Source organism: Aptenodytes patagonicus, chromosome 6 (genome assembly GCF_965638725.1).
Source record: "Aptenodytes patagonicus chromosome 6, bAptPat1.pri.cur, whole genome shotgun sequence".
Lineage (NCBI taxonomy): Eukaryota > Metazoa > Chordata > Aves > Sphenisciformes > Spheniscidae > Aptenodytes > Aptenodytes patagonicus.
The window spans coordinates 61568551-61584422 of NC_134954.1; the positions used below are offsets into that span (position 1 = coordinate 61568551).

The following is a 15872-nucleotide window of genomic DNA, read 5'->3' on the forward strand; positions in this document are numbered from 1 at the left end:
ACCCCCGCCGCCGGCACCCGGCCCGGCCCCCGCCGGCGGGGCCGGGCTATTTATAGCAGCCGCCGCGGCGATATAAGGGATGGCCGGGTGCGGGCTCCCCTGCCGCGGCCGCCGGGGCGGGAGCGGGCGGGCGGGGGCCGGCGGCGCTGCCCGGCCGCGGGCGCTTCTCGGCGGGCATGGGCGGGCGCTGAGGGCGCGGCCCGGCCCGGCCCGGCCCCGGCAGCCCGGGTGAGCGGGGCTTCGGGGACAGGGGTTGGAGGGCTCGGGGTGGGGTGGTGCATTTGGCGGGGGGGGGGGGGGGGGGGAGAAACAAAACCCCAATAAATAGCAGTTTCTTTTGCTTCGCCCCCCACGAAGGTGGCGAGGAGTTACGGCGCTCCACGCGTGAAAAGCCCGCGGAGAGGGGTGGGACCGCCGTGACACCCAGCGGTAACTGCGGCGGGGCTTACTCCTCTCCCCAGTAATTCCTGCTGAAATGCGGTGCCCCGCTCTGGCATGAGCCCCCCCCGCCAGGAGGAGCGCTCCCCGGGCACCGCCGCTTTCCCTGGCCGGAGGTCGGTGTCGGGAAGAAAGGGCTGTCGCCGACTGTCGCCGCGGAGCCGCCGCTCTCAGCAGCGCCAGACGCCGGGCTTGGGACGGTACGGTCGCTTTGTGCCGCGGGTCCTGGTGCGCGGCGGCGGTGGGCTTTCGGTGTCCTGGGGGGGGGCTCTTTCCTTCCCTGCCGAACGCTTGAAAACGGACTATATAAAGCAACGGTTGGACCGCTGTGGGTCTCGTGTCTTCTTCTGGGTGTGCGGTGGGGAGAGGGGGTCACTCCGAGTTACGCTGGGTAATGAAAGGTCTTTGTAAGTGGAGGGTTTGTTGGATGTTTGTTGTGCCTGGCGTTTTGTCCCCCCAAAGGATTCAGAGCTGCGCTCATCTTTTACTTTCCTACCCCTTGCGTGTTCCGATCTGCGTATTGCGAGATTTCTTATCTTGCATTAAAACTGCTCTTGGACCACTAAATACTCTGTGAAAGCTTCCAGATTCTTGTGTTTGAGTTACTTGCTGGACTTTCAGAAGAAAGATATAGATGCTATCTTTAATTACAAAGAAACAAGGAGAGGAGGAGGTACTTTTTTTTCTGGTTTTACTTTTTCTCTGCTCTAACAAAACGAACTGAACCACAGCTGAAGGACAAGGACTTTTCAGCTCTTGTGCTTCGGATTGCTGGGGATTAGAAAGAAAACTTGTAACTTTTTTTTTCTTTCTTTAAATGGCTCGAGCCCTAGAAACAGCGTTTAGAAAACCCTGGTTCCCAGACAGAGAAACTAAGACAAAGTTGAGGAGCAAGTTAAGAGTTAGACCTTGGGTGGACCAGTCTCAGCATCCTGCGCTTGGCTGCTCTAGTAACCCTCCCTGTCGAACTGATGACTTTATGCAACAAATTGGGACTTTACACCGTGGCAGTTCGGAGTAGAGGCTGGGGTTTTGTAGAAGAGCAAAGCGCACGGTGGAGTCCTGATCCCTGTGTGAGGCTCTCCCCCAGCACAGGTCACTGCAGCCCTTCTGCACCCATCAGCTGGCACTTTTCTACATTAGTTGCCTGATGTTATAAAAGTGTGAAAATCTAAGCCACCAACTCTTCAGGTATCTTAAGTCATCTAAGTGTGGATTTTGGTGGCAGGCTTAAAGGGATGCTATTGAGTGGAAACGTTCTATTTATGTCTTATCTGGAAACCGTTGTTCATACAATAGTTGGTACCAAGAACAAGTTTACTAACTTTATAGTCATACCTGGATATAGATGTGCTTTCTGAATTTTCACTGTGAAATTATCTGGTTAGCTCAGGCCCTTTCTGCACAAGAGAGATGCATTTCAAAGGCCTAAGACTGCATGGGTCAGCTGTCATTATCTTTCTTTATGAAAGGTGCTTGTCTTGCTCTGAATCTGTTCGGGGCATGGCAAAAATGGGGTCTATTAATTTAAGAAAAACTAGGAGAAGATAAGAGAGAGAACAAGGGTGTGGCAAGGAAATTATGAAGTAATAGCTTTAAAAAAACAGCTCTTGGTAGCACAGCTTTGGACTGCCTAATAGAGATAGGATTTTTTTCTATGTACTTGAGTCTGAAAATACGAAGCTGACAGCATCTCTTTAAAAATAATAGTGCATATAGAAAAATAGGTGTTCTTCATATTATAGTTCTGCATCAGTTTGTTTGACTTTCTTTGATTTTGCTCCTCCATTCAAGGAGATATCCCATACGATAGAGTGTGTAGCCCAGGTTGCAGAGGGCCAGACACCCCACCAGCATGACTCCCGAACCACAGCAGCTGCACCAGGGTCGGAGCTGGCCCAGCATCTGTTTTCAGAAATGATGTGAAAGGCAGTTTCTATTTATTGAAGTTTTTGGTGGGTGTTTTCACAAGCTCAAATTTTTTTGCAGAGGAACTAAGAATTACAGAAACAAAGCTTGCCTTCTTCATGGGGGGAGTTTTTGGTATGTGTTGCGTTGGGTGGTTTTTTTCTTAACTGGGACTGAGGCTAACAAGAGGGAGGAATAAAACTGTATCATGTGGTGGTTAGAAAGGACTTCTTTCCTTCTCCCCACACATTTTTTGGCACTGGGGGAGGCGTGGCATTTGGGGACTGGAAGGAGGAGGACGAGTCCTATACATGAGCTGGTGTTGTCATTGGCAAAGTAGTACACGAGGACAATGTAAGGACAAGTGAATACAGGAAAAATGAATGTGATGAATCATTATTGTTGACATTGTCCTGTGGTTCCTTAGAGCTCTTCTTTAACTGCAGACAGAAACAGTGTCCTGTACCCGAGACCTGCATGGCCCTTTAGGTTGCACCACGTGCTGCTGGTGGTGTTTTGCTGTTGAGACCATCAGGGCAGAAACTCTATTCCCTTCTGCTCTTAATTCTGGAGGGCTCCTTGAGGAAAGCTGTTTGGCTTCGTTCATTTTTGTCCATTCCTTTTTATCTTCCCTATTTGGGTGTGAAATATTTTTTGTGGCTATATTCAAGCCAGGAGCCTCTACCTACCTCCCGCAGTTGCCAAGCCGGGAATCCCTGCTGACCTGCTGGGTACAGGTGAGCCAGTTCATTAGGATGAATCAGTCTGCCCTATGAAAGTTTTAGGCTCCAGACTTCAACTGGACCAGTCTTAATTTGGTTTTGCCTGGTTTGTTTGCTTTGCACTGCTCCAGCCATTCTGTCACTCCTGGTGGCTCCTCACTCCAGCCTCGCTCAGCCTTTGCAGCCTGCACGGGGCCTCTGGTGCAGTGTGGTGCCCCTACGCGTGGGAGCTGCCCTTGCCTCAGCATTGTAACTTCTCCATGACGGTGCATCCCTTTACCTCTCTTACCTGCAGAGGTGGAGGCAGGAGGAATTGCACCTCAGCGTGGGAATGTGCAGCCCTTGAAGCAGAGGGTACTCCAGACTCAGGAGATGGAGAATATTAACATGAATCCACAGGAACGAAGAGGGGAGTGTTTTTGCATGGTGGTGGTGTTTGCATAAGCTTTTACTGTCATAAGTAAGTAGATCGTGGTTGAGGGGACAGATTCAATATGGAAAATAGGGAATTCATTTTCAGGCTTCCAAGACAGTACTATAGACAGGGCTGAGGAAGAGGAGAAGTGTTAAAAGATATGGAAATGTGCCTTGAAAGTGACTTTTTAAAGACCAGCGATAATATTCGTGGTGTCTGAGGCACCCAAGTTTAATGAGGTATAAAGCAGAAGGGGTTGGGAGGATTTGGTCCAAGTGAAAACAGAATGAGCGTGGGACTGGCAGATGGGAGGAACGTTAGCCCACTCCTTGGTGAAGTTATTGCTTCTTTCTCCTGTTGTTGCCTACAGAGGGACTTGACAGAAGATACTTAGTGGGGAGGGGAGTACAGCCTTCCTGTTCTACTTGAATATCGCTGGCTGTATTTTCTCCATGGGGAAACGAAGATCCAACGCTCCTGAGTTTGTATCCAATGTAAATCTAGAGCAAGTCCATCAACTTCAATAACACCTGCAATAAGCCATGACTGGCCCTTTCTGAACAGAGAAGAGAAATGAACAGCTGTAACTTCAAGATGCTGAATTTTTTAGCGTACTCATTTTTTTTTTGAGATTTATGACTCTCTTATTCTCCGTTTGAGAATGTAGTGGAGCAATTGCTGATCCATGCATGCATGTATATGTGAGAAAATGTCAGCGGAGGAGTAATACGTATGGAAGTCTTGCACAGAGATATGGCAAACTGGCCACCTGTTCTCAGATGATGAAATAATTATACAAAAATATCTCTCCTGAAATAATGATTGAGGGAAGAGGTGGTGGCAGGGTTGGGGGAGGTTAATGATATTTTTAAGTAGTTTGCTGTACTTATTACTGACTCTCCTGCTAATTTTACTGCTTCAGACGCTAGTTCTTCAGTAGGTGGTGGTTAGGGCTGCAGAGATGTATAGGTTTCATCAGAGAGACGAGTCCAATGGCTGGACCTAGCTGAAGAGATGGGAAACCTACCCCCAGGTACCTTCTCTGTCACAGACAGCACAGAGGCGGGTAGGCTAAGGTCAGCAACTCTTACAGATACCCATAACTGTGAATCTGCCTCTCACTGAGCCCATTTTTCTTCTTTCTAAAATGGGGTAGTAGAAGTTTCTTCTTTGTGGGGTGCGTTGGGAGCATAAATAAGGAAATGCTGAGATACTTCAGAAAGCATCTAAGTATCTGAGGTACTCTGGGGTTAGATTCCCCTTCCTGCTGCTTCTCTTCTGGCCAGAATTGACCAGCAGAATCGCTCAGTGCTTCTACAACGGAGGTTTTTTATTAATTTTTGGCTAAATCTTCTTTGCCTCAGAATTTGTTTGCCATTGATGGGCTTGAGATTAAAATCTTGAACTACTTTATTGCACTTTCTTCTACTGCTACTATAGAGCAGCTTAAAAAGTGTGCTGACACCCCTTTGTCTTCTCCCAGGTAACATAGTGCCTACTTTGCCTTCTCTTTCAGGTCTGCTTCTGGAAAGAACGTTGTAGCAAATACATAACTTTATGCAGTGTGGTAAAAATGGTTAATTCTTTCTTCATCCTTCTCAACCCTTCACTATCTAAGCCTTCTTTGTTGCTGCAAATTCTGCATAGTTTCATACAAAGCCTCTCTTTTGAATGTACTACAGTTCTCATTCCCATATTAACTTGCTAAACCTACCTGAAGCGGGCACTTCATTTCATGGAGCAGAATATCTATGTATTTTCCCAAAGGTGGTGGAAATGTCTCCAAATGGTTTGCTGATCTCTGCTCTCTCTCTTTGGTTATTGCCAACTCCTGACTGCATCTGCCTAGTTCATAGTCTAGAGATGAGTGTCACTGAGGACTTCCTGGGGACTACTTCGCATCTGAATGGTGACTTGTAATGATCAAACACAGTGGGCCAGACCACTGGTTTATGTAGTGACTGCTGTTAGTCCACTGAAGACCAAACAGCTGCTCCAAGTTTCCATCATCTCCAGTGAAAACAAGTACAACTGCATCAGCTCACAGCCAGTTTACAATAAACCTGCTCCCTGGGCTGTGGGTTAACCTGGCTAAGTGTCTCCTGGGGTCAGGTCTGTTACTCTTGTGTGTGAAAATAAGTCTTGGTGTGCTTTCTGATCTACTGGACTGTAAATAAAGCAAGAAGGTCTTTCACTTACAGGCTCACTCATTGGCATATATTAGTAACGCTCATCAGCTTTGGACTGGAACTTTGATGGCATAATTACTCTAAAACGGTAACATATTCAAAACTACCTGTGTGACTTTGGGAGTTAGATTCCTAAGAGTCTTAGTCATTATTTTAAACAGGAATCAGCTTTTTAAGCCACACATACTCCTGGAAGTTTTAAGAAAAGGCTTCTGTTACCATGTCTTTAAAATGACAGTTTCTGGGATGAGCATGGCAGCTCTGCCACTCCACTCATTTCAGATATTAAATAAGGAGGTTGAAGAAACGATTAGAAAAATACTGTGGAAAATAGATTCTCAAAGGTAATCTTACTAGAGAGGTCTAAGATGTAAAAACATCTACTCTTCAGTCACCTGACAGCAGGATGGATGTGACCATGTATTTGCAGCTACGTCTTTAGGACAGCTGGGAGGATGGCTGATGTCTCGGCCATCACTGTAGACAGAGCAAAATATACGTTTCTCCAGACGCAATTTGGTACACTGAATTCAAACAACTTGTGACTGGAACAGTTCGAGTCACCAGGGCAAACATGGTTATTAGAAGAAACAGATAAACTAAGAAAACAGTCTTGCATACTCTAGTATTTACGTTTGTGTAGGTTTAGGTTTCTTTTTAAGCAGTGATGGATTAGTCTTGGTACTTGTGCAATTTTTAAAGCATTCCTGTAACACTTGTAATGCAAAATCTATTTATTTTGCAACATACCTGTGAAATAGGGACCTACTATTTATCTCACTTGTACAGCTGGGGAACTGGAGTATTAGGTAAAGCTAAACATAGCAGACTGGATCACACAGGAAAGTCTGCAGCAGGACAGGCAGGAGGGTGCTGAAACTGGGTCTCAATTCCCATGAAAACCACCAAGCTCTGGTCCATGCTCTTCCATCAGGTTCCTCCTCGGTGCTTCTGAGGCAGTTTGGGGCATTTCCTTGGTTAGACAAGGTGGTGTTTGGCTTTTCTAAGGAGGAAAGCTCAAGTCTGGTGATGGAGGGAGGAAGATGATGTATGTCTGGGGGAAGATGGGGAATGGGGAGCATCCCCCAGCTAGAGATGCCATCACCATTTCTTCAGTGAGCCCAGCTTCCCCGATGCTGGCACAGGCTGCTTCACAGCTATTGAAACTCTGTTCCTCTGGGCAAATCCCTGCTCTTCGTGTGCCCATAGCCAGCTCTGCTCTTTTTAATAAAGTTGATATGAGTGGCTGGGTTGATGATGAAGCCTTCTGCCCAGCCGCTGGCTCCACATCTGCTGCCGCTGCGCTGTGTCCCTATGCTGCCTGGGCTCCCTGATGGAGGAGAGCCGCCTTCGCTCTGTCCCGGCCGTGTGAGGGGCACCAGTGTTTCGGTTTTAGGGGAGGAAGCTGTCGCAAAGCTGGCAGGAGGAATTTTTTGTTTTGGTGCATGGTGAACAGTAACAATATGAGTTTTTTTGCTCAGAATGTATCCACATTTATAGGATGCTATATTTAAAAAGGAGAAAAAATGAGTCATGGGGAGCTATGCTAATGCTAAGTATTTATGTCTACCTCTTGTGAGGCTGAAGGCAGTGGGAGTTGAGCAACACTCTTGTGAAGTGTTGCTCTTCACTCCTTGTGAAGGATTTATGGATCAAACTAAAGCCCACTGAAGTCAGCTGTAAGTCATGTTGTGCCTCGCTTGGCGCCCGTATCGTGTACCTTGTGCTGGTTACAGTGAAATACTCTTCTCGAAAAACCTGGGAGCACTCAAGTGCTGTCAACTTCCCTGGGCTCGGGTGGGAGCTCACTGAGCTGCAGGCTGCAGCAGAGGTCTTACCCTCCCAGCGGTTACTGCTCCTCAGCTGGAAAGTCACACCTCAGTCGCAGCCAGGGGAGCGATGTCCCTGTGCCTCTCAAGCCATGCCTACAGCACCACAGGAACAGGTACCTGCACCCTGAGTGGGAGCAGGCAGAGCCTGGGCACGTCTTGGCTTCTGCCCGCTCCTCTACAAGAGCTGTAGACCCAAAGAGAAGTAAGGTCAGGATCTGCTGCAGTACAAGCTGCTGGAGCTCTCCTTTCAAAGCCTGCTAGGGACACAGGGGTGCCAGGGTTCGGATACTTTTGCTTATGGCACATCTTGACACTAATTCAGTTAGCTTGCACTTAATTATGAAGTGCAAGTGTTGGTTTTTGTTTGTTTATTTAAAAGTTCCTTAATGAAATACTGTTCTATTTGAGAGCGCCAGTGAATTCAGCTTGCTACCATGGCTCAGCTCCGGTTGCAGGTAGAGGAGGGACTGAGATTGGGGCCTCTCTGCTGGGTGGGCCAAGAACAGAGGATGGAGATGGACTCACTGTGAACAAACCCAGACAGCGCAGTGTGCCCGGAAAATGCAGATTTGGTAACAAGGTGCTCTGCAGCTCGTCTGTTTTGCCCACTTATTTCAGAGGAGGAGTTTTTTAAGTGAGCAGAAAATAATCATTAAAGTGAAGTCCTCAGGTTTATTGGGCTTTTTGTTTTGCTTTTTTAGGAATCGGTCATATCAGTATCAAAATGAGCATATTAAGCTTCCTTTGATATTTTTTTCAGGGGTACATTGGAAAACAGAAAAGGCTGTAATGGTGTAAGCCTGGTTCTGGTTTGTGGAAACAAATACTTGCTCATCTTGCAACAGTAAGAGGGGTTGAAAAGCTTTTGAATAGAGATCTGTTATTTGCATTGCTGGAAGCACAAAGCCTAATGGTGAGTCTGATATACAATAGCTGGAACAAAGACCCACCCAACCCAATTCAAAAGGAAGTTAATGGACATTGATGCAGTGGGAATCCCATTCCATTTTTTTCTTGAACTGGCCTTCCCACTTAAAGAGCTACTAAAACATCCCCTGTAGCATGTCTCCAGGTACCCAGTCACTCCAAAAAAGGATTTAGAGTATTTTCTTCTCTTAAGTTTGCAAGCCTGTGATACAAGCTCCTTTACCAGTTGGTTGTTGTGACACAGAAAGACTCCAAAAAGGTATGAAATGACAAAAAGTAACAGGATGCAGATGGAATTTAATCTTTCAGGCGCATCCAGACACTGTTATCGGGTCTGTCATCTGTACTTAACATACCCAGATAGCTCTTGAGTGGTCTGCATAGACAGCTGGCAATTTAGTGGAGATTGTGATCTTCAGAAAATATGTAGCTAATGTCTTGTGTAATACTTGGTATGGAAGTATCAGTGCCACCAGTGTAAGTACAAGACTTGCCGGGTGGGGAACATCTATAAAGTAGGACTCATGGGGAAGATGTTATTCAGTACCCAGCATTCAATCCCAGAAATAGTCATCAAGGGCATTCACAGGGCTTGTGTTGTGGGGTGATGAACCGGGAAGGGGGAGATGACTGAAGGAATCCCTTTGGCTCAGGAGTGCTCACTGCCGAGCTGCAGACTGGAGGTTGATTTGATGGCTGCTGGCATTTGGTGGGGCCAAGAGTCCCCAGCTAACCGAGGAGGAGGAGACATAGAAATGTAGAATAGTTTGGGTTGAAGGGACCCTTAAACGTCATCTAGTCCAACCCCCCTGCTGTGGGCAGGGACATCTTCAACTAAATCAAGTTGCTCAGAGCCCCGTCCAACCTGACCTGGAATGTTTCCAGGGATGGGGCATCCACCACCTCTCTGCGCAACCTGTGCCAGTGCTTCACCACCCTCAGCGTAAAAAATTTCTTCCTTATATCTAGTCTCAATCTACCCCCCTTTAGTTTAAAGCCATTCCCCCTTGTCCTGTCACAACAGGCCCTGCTAAAAAGTCTGTCCCCATCTTCTTTATAAGCCCCCTTTAAGTACTGAGAGGCTGCAAGAAGGTCTCCCCAAAGCCTTCTCTTCTCTAGGCTGAACAACCCCAACTCTCTCAGCCTTTCTTCATAGGAGAGGTGTTCCATCCCCCTGATCATTTTTGTGGCCCTCCTCTGGACCCGCTCCAACAGGTCCGTGTCTTTCTTAGGCTGAGGGCTCCAGAGCTGGACACAGGACTCCAGGTGGGGTCTCACTGGAGCAGAGCAGAGGGGCAGAATCACCTCCCTCGCCCTGCTGGCCACGCTTCTTTGGATGCAGCCCAGGATATGATTGGCCTTCTGGGCTGTGAGCGCCCATTGCTGGCTCATGTCCAGCTTTTCATCCACCAGTACCCCCAAGTCCTTCTCAGCAGGGCTGCTCTCAATCCCTTCATCCCCCAGCCTGTATTGATACCGGGGGTTGTCCCAACCCAGGTGCAGGACCTTGCACTTGGCCTTGTTAAACCTCATGAGGTTCACACGGGCCCACTTCTCCAGCTTGTCCAGGTCCCTCTGGATGGCATCCTGTCCCTCTGGTGTGTCGACCACACCACTCAGCTTGGTGTCATCTGCAAACTTGCTGAGGGTGCACTCGATCCCACTGTCTATGTCATTGATGAAGATATTAAACAGTACCGGTCCCAGTACGGACCCCTGCGGGACGCCACTCGTCACCAATCTCCATCTGGACATTGAGCCGTTGACCACTACCCTCTGGATGCGACCATCTAACCAATTCCTCACCCACCGGACAGTCCACCCATCAAATCCATACCTCTCCAGTTCAGAGAGAAGGATGTTGTGGGGGACCGTGTCAAAGGCCTTACAGAGGTCCAGATAGACAACATCTGTAGCCCTTCCCGTGTCCACTGATGTAGTCACTCCATCATAGAAGGCCACTAAGTTGGTCAGGGAGGACTTGCCCTTGGTGAAGCCATGTTGGCTGTCTCAAATCCCCTCCCTGTCCTCCATGTGCCTTAGCATAGCTTCCAGGAGGATCTGTTCCATGATCTTCCCAGGCACAGAGGTGAGACTGACTGGCCTGTAGTTCCCCGGCTCCTCCTTTTTTTCCCTTTTTAAAAATGGGGGTTATGTTTCCCCTTTTCCAGTTGGTGGGAACTTCACCAGACGGCCACAACTTCTCAAATATGATGGATAGTGGCTTAGCAACTTCATCCGCCAGTTCCTTCAGGACCCACGGATGGATCTCATCGGGTCCCATGGACTTGTGCACCTTCAGGTGCCTTAGATGGTCTCGAACCTGATGTGCTCCCACAGTGGGCAGCTCTTCATTCTCCCAGTCCCCACCTTTGCCTTCTGCGGCTTGGGCGGTGAGGCTCGAGCACTTGCTGGTGAAGACCGAGGCAAAAAAGTCATTGAGTACCTCCGCCTTCTCTGTGTCCCAGGTAACCAGGTCTCCTGTTTCATTCCAGAGAGGGCCCACATTTTCCCTTGACTTCTTTTTATCCGCGGCATACCTATAGAATCTTTTCTTGTTACCCTTGATGTTCCTGGCCAGATTTAATTCTATCAGGGCTTTAGCTTTCCTAACCTGATCCCTGCCTGCTCAGACAATTTCTCTGTATTCCTCCCAGGCTACCTGTCCACCCTCTGTAGGCTTCCTTTTTGTGTTTGAGTTTGTCCAGGAGCTCCTTGTTCATCCATGCAGGCCTCCTGGCGTTTTTGCCTGACTTCTTCTTTGTTGGGATGCATCACTCCTGAGCTTGAAGGAGGTGATCCTTGACTATTAGCCAGCTTTCTTGGGCCCCTCTTCCCTCCAGGGCTTTGTCCCCTGGCACTCTACCAAGCAGATCCCTGAAGAGGATCTGAAGACTAGCACATGCCCTAGTGCTCTGCCAAAACCCCAAGCTGTTGCGAATTGTTTTTGTGAAATGGCAGTGCAACATCAAGTATTGCCATCGTGGCTCTGAGTAGCATATGATCTCGCTGTTAGGTACCTGCCTAGCCACAAGTCTACATATGACATAACCGTCCTTGGAGAACAAGGTATTGCCTGAGCCCATCCTGTGCACACCGTGCTTTGCTTCCACCTGAAGAGACCTTGGTGGTAGCTGATGAAGGATCGTAACTCTGGATTAAAAGTCCAAAGGTTGCAATGAGCCGTAGTGATGAGGTGGACTTGAATGAGTACTTGCAGCTCTTCCCTCAGAAAATATTTTGTAGCTCAAGGGCAGAGCGCTTGGAGAGAGACTTCTCTGTTTCTTCCACATGCGGTGGATGCTTTTAAATTTAATCTGCAAACAGGCAAAATAGCAAGCATGAGGACCTGAGCAGACCATTTGCTTTTCTTGAGGTTTGGTCTGGTCTGAAAAGCTCTGTTAAAATGCTCTACTGAGCATTGCTTCCTCTGCGCATTCTGCAAAATGGCTCCATGCGGCCCAGAGATGCTCAGGAGATGCTGCAGCACCCCTGTTCTGCGAGCTGTGAGTGTTCTGTTATGTGAGATTTAGCTGTGGAGTCAATCATCTTTTCATCTTCAAAAGTTTGACTTGGACTGAATGCCTGTGGAGCGTGAGAAGTCTTTCATATTAATCGGCAAAGTTTTCTAAGGGGATATATAATTTCTTATTCTTTTTGCAATGTAGCAAGTCTGTTTAATTAAGCATCTGGGATTTGAATTATTAAATAACAGAACAGTTTCAATCTACTTTCGTATTGGTAAAGATCTCCAGCAACCCATTTTTATTCCTTGAATTTTTAAATTAGGAGCTTCAGAAACTCTTTGAACCTCAGGAGGACGACTTACTGGACCCGGGAGGGCAGAGAAATACAACTCTTTTTCTAAGGTCTCCTGAGCACAGCAAGTCACTCCCTGTTGTTTACATACCAGCCTCACAAGAATATGGGAATATATGTTAGGTTGTCGAAGCAAAGGAGCAAAATCATGTTTTCAGGCGTATGCTGTGTTGAAGCATCTGTTTGATTTTGTGCAGTGTGAGAGTAAATCCTTTTGCTGCACAAAACACTGGGAGCAATTCTCTAGTTTGGAGGTCAGATTGCCTCATCTGTTTTGGGGGAAAAAAGAGAAAAATAACAGTAGTTGCAGTTTGCATGGACTTGGGAAGGCTCGCAAAGAGGTGGACAGGTCTAGCCGAGAGGTGGGAAGGGACAAAGGGGAGCCATCTAAGCCAAAGAGGTGAAGGGTTGCTGAACTCAGGTGGTGGGTGGAGGTCTGCCACCTTCAAGGTAGTGAACGAGGAGCTGAGGAAGGAGGTAAGGAAGTGTCTGCTAGCGGCCGTGGTGGGGGCAGAGGGGCAGGCAGCCCTGGGCAGAGTGTCCTCGTGGGCAACGGGAGGTGAGGGACTCGCTGACGAAGCTGCATGGCCCCAACAAGCTTCTAAAATGCCTCCCAACCTCAGGAGCTCTCCGTTTTCCCAAGCCCTCCTGACCCCAGGCTAATATGCTCTCACTCCTGTTTGAGACCAGTGCACTTCAAAAGCCTTGTTGGGTGGAGGGGTGGGTGGACACGATGGGTGGAGCTGATGACCCAAAATACCATTTCCCTTTCCTAAGGCTGGGCATATACCAAACTTGTGTCTCTGTGTGGTAAAAGAGTATGAACCAAAAGTGCTGAGAGATGCAGTGGTTAAATTGAAATATGCTGTGGCAGGATGAAAGTAATCTTGTCCCTTACCAGCCCTTAATGCTTTGGGGCTTTATTTATTTTTTTTTTTTCCAAGTGGCTGCAATCCATGCTGTCTCTATCTGTGCTTTTAATAGAGAGAATTTTATATGCAGAAACATGTCAAGACACCGTCAGGGTAAACCATCCCATGTTGTTTCATAGCTCACAAGGTCAAGATAAAACATAAGGATATCTACAGTTGCCTTTCAGTTAAAATTTTATTTTTGCAGTGTCCTTGAATGTACTGAAGCACATGAAAAAGACCCCTACATGGAGTGAATGTCCCTTAGGGAGAACCCAGCAGTTCAAAGAAGGGCCAAATCCAAATTTCTTGCTCTTTCTGTGAGTCTGATATTTAAAATGTGACGCAAATGAGAGATGTACCTGAGTTGCCAAGACTAAGGCTAGCATCTCTTTGCTTGGTGTTTAAAAATAATGGCACTATACAGGCATAGGAATGGCATATGAGATCTACCATAAGGTCAGAGCAACACAGCGCTGCATCCCACTATTTTTGAGAAAAGACCTTGATGCCTTGACTTCATTGGGACTTTGCAGCAGGATAGCTGTGCTTCACAGCTGTGTGGTGGATGGAAGGAAAAAAACATGGATCTTCGTGGGCTCTGATGGTAGACCCTAAACATTTCTATGAAACTTCTCAGCCAAGGTCTGTAGGGGATTGAAACTCAGGAGAATCTGAGCAAGGAAACCTATTCACACAGGAGACCAGAGTAATTGAACCAAAACAATGCTCTGGAAGAGCTAATCAAGGACCAGGGATTCATTGAAAGCAGCTCTTGATTTAACCTCGAGAGTCTAGACTCAGAAACTTTGTCCAGTTACTTTGCTTTGTTCAGTTCACATGTGGTCTTACGTGAAACGACCTTTCCCATTGCCCAGGTAAAGCAGAAGTCCTGTACGCCTGTGGGAGCCAGTGCTCTCTACCACAGCAGGTACAACTGCACGTAGTACCACTCACATTTAAGGAAAAGTGAGTGTGTCCAGCCTCAGTAAATGATGAGAAATGTGGTGATATTTATGTTTAACCAATGTTTTATCCTCTTGTCCCGTCAGAAGTCCTTAACCCACTCCTTCACCAATGCTGAGTGGTGTGTTTGTTGTCTGCATTGCTGTGGGGAGGGAGCTCCTCGATGGTCGGGTGTAGCCCAGCACATCTCGTCATTCCTCCAGGACAGCATCCCCTTGGGGAATCTGACTGCACAGTTTCTAGAAATCTGTTAGTGCCAGCCCGATGATTAGACAGAAGGCATCATCTTTGGCGTCGGGCACTGGGAGGCTGAGTACCTTCAAGGCTGACTTGAATATATACTGAAATGAGTATGACCGTGTGTGGTGTGTTTGTCCCATGTGAATGCTAGAACCGGTTTATAGGGCAAAATCAGAAGATGTTATTGTTTGGTGTGTGTGAAAGATGCTTTGTGGCGATGGCAGCAGAGGGTGTGCCTCTCCCTTTTTCTTCAACTGGGGAGAGACTCTGCTGTTGCTTTTTCTCTTCTTTTTTTTTTCCCAAATGGCAATTGATTTTTGAGTGGGTTTATCTTTTCTTGAAGTTGTGAGTGAATTTCTGATGTGATTGCACAGAGGTAGTGATGGTTGGAGCCCTGCTGTTGCTTCGTTCATTGGAGGTGCTTCACGAGAGTGCAAAACACTTTTGAGGTATGATTTCCCATAGCCTGCTAATCCAGTGAAGTGCTGTAGACTCACTTCCTGGCACTATTTAAATCCATAATGCAGCACCACCTGCCAAACCATGGGGCATAATGGAGGTGTTAATGAATGTACATATATACCCTCCCACGCGGCTGCAAGTTGAATGGCTTAAAAGTTGAGGCAGAGCGTTTAGACTGAGCATAGAAGGAACAGGCTTAGGGTATCCTGATGCAGGTCTGTGCTGAAACTGGGGGGTGAGGGGTGGCCACAGGGGTCTGAAGTTGGGTCAGCTGACCCATACGGTGTTTTCAAAGATGTGTTGATTTTCAGCTGCTGCTCTTTGATACATGAAATTGTCCACTCGTGACACCTGAGAAGAAACTTGAGCATTCAACAGCAAAGCACAGGTACTGAGCAGCACTGGCTGGGACCCCGGTACATCTTTTCCAAAGGGGTATCCTTGTGGGATGCTTCTCTCCGGTGCTGGCAGGGCAAATGCGCTCGACGGGAAGGAGAACTTGAGTCACGCATGGGTAAACTCTCTTCCTCAAGCCAGTTGCCCGCTGGTCTGAGCATCAAGGTGTGAGTTTGCCACCAGGAGGGCTTGCCCAGGCTGGCAGGGAGCAGGAGGAGGACAACAAGGGAGGGAGCTGACAGCCGCGCACGTTGCCAAAGAGAAGGGCTGAGAAGAGGCAGTGGGGTTGGCCTAGCCCGTGGCTGGGATGTTGGCAGTGTACGTGCACCCTGTTCTCAGACAAGTTCACAGGGATGCTGTGGCCTTGCACAGCTGCGGGTCGTCATGAGTGGGGCGGAGGAGGGGGCCGTGCATCCCACCCATTCTGCTCCTCACCCCGGTACCCAGCCCTGAGCTCTGCCCACGCTCCTCTTTCAGACAAGCCTGTTGGATTTGCCAAGTACGGAGTCGCCTCCCCAGCATGTTGTACGTAAATAAGAGGCACATGCTCTTGGCAGACACTGCAACGAGCCTGGAAAAAATTACTGTTACGGGTCCTGGGCCAGTGATGAGATCTTGGAGTCTTCCAAGTGACAGAGTAATGACAC

At 47.9% G+C, this 15872-nt stretch overlaps 1 protein-coding gene across 4 annotated transcripts in view; it reads left to right on the top strand.

The window, feature by feature from the left end:
• Positions 1-208: 208 nt before the first annotated feature.
• MRAS (muscle RAS oncogene homolog) overlaps positions 209-15872 on the top strand; it is a 43281-nt gene continuing 27617 nt past the window's right edge. For 2 of the 4 annotated variants that reach the window (XM_076342921.1, XM_076342920.1), the window contains exons 1-2: positions 209-228; positions 358-638. The gene's annotated coding sequence lies outside the window, so the exon portion shown is untranslated. The remainder of the gene's footprint in view (positions 229-357; positions 639-15872) is intronic. The other 2 variants (XM_076342923.1, XM_076342922.1) reach the window with 2 other exon arrangements.